Source organism: Argopecten irradians, chromosome 11 (assembly GCF_041381155.1).
Source record: "Argopecten irradians isolate NY chromosome 11, Ai_NY, whole genome shotgun sequence".
In the NCBI taxonomy this organism is placed as follows: domain Eukaryota; kingdom Metazoa; phylum Mollusca; class Bivalvia; order Pectinida; family Pectinidae; genus Argopecten; species Argopecten irradians.
Genome location: NC_091144.1, coordinates 39,028,867 through 39,032,962, shown reverse-complemented (window position 1 = coordinate 39,032,962; position 4,096 = coordinate 39,028,867).

The window sequence follows — 4,096 nt, the reverse complement described above, 5'->3', positions numbered from 1 at the left end:
AACTAGGGGTTTGCCCAACACAGGGACTCGGCTCCGATTGTAGGACATACAATATTACGACTCATTGTACAATGAAATGGCAACGCAAATGATGTTTTACTTAATTGTACAGTATTTGTTAATGACAATGTATTATTTAGTTGTAAAATATTTGTTTAATGATATTGTATTCATTAGTATTTGTAAATGATAATTTATAACTTAATTGTATATTAATTGTTGAAGATAATGTATCAATTAGTTGTACAGTATTTCTTAACGATAATGTATTATTTAGCTCAGGGGCCAACTCAATGAAAATGGATGTTGTCATACATTTTTTGTATTTGGTGGATGGACTGATGAGTATACATGACAGTCATGTGATTTTTTTTCAGAAAAATTATTTTAAAAATCGGGATATTTAGATATCTACTGGTCTAGCTTCTATAAAATTATTGTAAATATCCCGATTTTTTAAAAAGAATTTTTCAAATCTCGTATTTTCTGGAAAAAAAATGACATGACTTCCATGTTTACTCATCAGTCTATCCACCAAATACAAAAACTGTATGACAACATCCATTTTCATTGAGTTGGCCCCCTGTGTTGTATAATTGTAACTGTTCATTTTGAAGAATGATACTTTATGTTCAACGCTGTAAAGAACAGCTACACTCCATCGAGTTCTTATAAATGTATGATTACAAAAGTTCATCTAAACATTGACCTCTTTATTTGATAAGACTCGAACGAAACATCTTTACCACCCTGCTCTCCCTCCCATCCTATTGCCGAGGTTATCTTGTATACTTCATCAGTCAACTTCGCTAGCCAAGGGTATTAGGCCGATTCTCTTTCTACTAGTAGTACATATCTATGTCAAGTAGCGAGATAACATTTTGTCATATCTGTGTAGACCCGTCAGTCAAGTCAAAGGCGATGTTCATTGTTAGTTGCAAGATAAATCTTCAATACATGTACGTTTATATATATAAGTATCTACAATTGCGCTCCATTGTACTATTCAGTTTAATATTTGTCTGCTTTGTCCCGCATTACTGTTCGTATCCTATTATGTAATCGTGTTCGTTTTGTATGTCTTGATAAAGGGGCAGATCGCCTCGAAAATTTGACAATTTTGTTTTGTCCACACAGTTGGAATTACTTCCTTGTCCCACATACGTTTCTAGTATATATGACTTTTTTATTTCATTTTTCTTGTGGTATTCCCGAAGGTATTTTAATATCGTGATATGAGTTCTGACGCACTATAAGCAGAAACATATATATCGTGTATACAGTATATGTTTCTGCTATATAAACGTTTTCTGTCTCGTGTCATCCTCATATCCTAGAGGTTGTTATCACTATCGTAATAGCCACGACATATGAAACGACAGTGATAGTAACCCCTGGAAAATATCGAGTATGGTCTCGTTTAAGAAAAGGTAATTGTGTGCATAATTTGCCTTCATTTTGTCATATAGGACTAACTTATTGTGCTATTTTGCACCAAGAAATACTTTTCAAGTTTTGCATTGAACTTGACAAACTGCAGGCCTATTATCACATTTCACATAACGTTGCATTTTATCAAAGAGACCAAAATCAAAAAAATAATCGCGATTCATTAGATTATGACAGCATTTGTAGATTTTTTTTATCAAACATGCATTTAAAACAATATTCCTGTGGGATAGCATACATAACATAGTCAAGAGGATCCATCAACAGGGGCCAGATAATTCAAGCTACAGTTTACATTAATATGGATATATATTTGAAGTTTTCATCTAAATGCATTCTGATGTACCAGTTTCTTCCCTTTGTTCTAGAGTTACTTCCCTTCTTTTACTCCATCAGTACAGATCTCAGCCATAGTAAAACAAAGAATGGTAATATGGTACAAAGGGAAGTAACTGTGGTAGATCAGATTTTACTCTATAAAAACAAATTATTCAACAGATTCAATCAGAGATTTAAATAGTATTTAAATCTCTGATTCAATTAATCCTAGCTATCCTGTTCAATTTTTTATTTAGTTATATACTTACTATAAATACACTTATTTATGAATATCGTATGCTAATCTTCTTGATGAAATTTTAATCTTATATCATTAATCCATGAATCTGAGTAAAGCTACACTATGTGTGTAAGTGTGTGTATGTGTGAGAGAGAGGGGGGTGTGTAAGGGATATATTCACTTAAATAATCCTATAATTTTGTCCATCTATGTATGTAAATATGTATTCAATGTAACCTCCAGGACGGGAGAAGACTTATATAGGCTTGCCTGTTGTCTGATCCCTTTATTATTAATAAAATATGTTAACTGAAATTAACAAATGATTTTGACAAACTTCCAAGACATGCCAGCACTTAGACATGTACATTGCTGTATTATAAATTATGTTTTATTATTATTATATAAATATGCAAAGCATGAGGTTTGATTGATAAACATAAAATCCTAGGGACACAAGAGTAACGTGTCCATACCCTAGTGTCTATAAATACTTTATTGACGTTTTAGAGATTGGAGAAAAATCTCCTGTGTCATGTGATTTATATATTTGTAACAGAAGGAATGCCCATATCATTTATTTATCATTTATTTATCCCCCGCCCAACGAAGTTAGCGGGGGATATACAAATGGGTTCCGTCCGTCCGTCCGTCTGTCCGTCCGTGCGAATGGTTTCCGGAGCATAACTCTAAAACCAGTAGAGATATTTCCACGAAACTTCATACACACATTGGTCTTATGGTCTAGTAGTGCCTTTTGCTATTTTTAGGTTTTCCTTTTTTGCATTTTTTCCGTAACCATGGAAACATTGCTGAAAATATCATATTTTTGTACCAGGTTCGTTCCGGAGCATAACTCTAAAACCAGAAGAGATATTTCTACGAAACTTCATAGACACATTGGTCTTATGGTCTAGTAGTGCCTTTTGCTATTTTAAGGTTTTCACATTTTGTACTTTTTTCTGTAACCATGGAAACATTGCTGAAAATGGCAGATTTTTGTGTAAGAATTGTTTCCGGAGCACAACTCTAAAACCAGAAGAGATATTTCCATGAAATTCATAGACACATTGTTCTTATGGTCTAGTAGTGCCTTTTGCTATTTTTAGGTTTTCATTTTTTGCACTTTTTCCGTAACCATGGAAACATTGCTGAAAATATCATATTTTTGTACCAGGTTCGTTTCCGCAGCATAACTGGAAAACCGGTTGAGATATATGCACGGAACTCCATAGGCACATTAGTCTTATGGTCTAGTAGTGCCTTTTGCTATTTTAAGGTTTTCACTTTTTGTACTTTTTTCTGTAACCATGGAAACATGGCTGAAAATGGCAGATTTTTGTGTAAGAATCGTTTCCGAAGCACAACTCTAAAACCAGCAGAGATATTTCCATGAAACTTCATAGACACATTTTATGTAGGACTTCTAATTTTGTATTATGCTGTACTTTTTATTTAATATGCATGCAGTAAAACTCAGATACATCAAACTCAATTACAATGAACATTCACTTAATTCCTATGTAACTCATCGCTGTTTAAAACAAATAAAAAATCGCACTGTTAGCTGCTGAACTTTGTTAAAGCTAAGATCAATTCTGGTATTTTTCAAAGAAGCAAATGTTTTTAAAGTTGGTTTCACTTTGTTAAAAACCTATACTCTTACTAGCATATAAAATTAATGCATTAATTGATTTAGCTCTCCATTGGCGGGGGATCTGAATGACTATGTCCTTGTTTATTTTAATAACCATTTGGAGACAGTCAACATACGCGAGCTTATGGGGGTTTTTTTCGTTTTTTTTAAGCTCACCCGAAGGGCAGGTGAGCTTATGCCATGATGCTGCTAGTCGCTTAACCTGCTATATTGATATGGCTTTTCCTTTTTTTTTTTTTTAATTTAGCGAACTTTGGCGCGGCGTCCGTCTGATCACATTCATCAGAGTTATTCCCCTTCGTTTAACTCCCATCATATATCAAACGGTTACTTCCCTTTGTCCATTGATCGCGAACAAGTTCAATACTTTCTCTTTGAACTTTTCACAATTAATTGTAAAACCCCCCCGTTTCAAAATTGTGCATGTATAT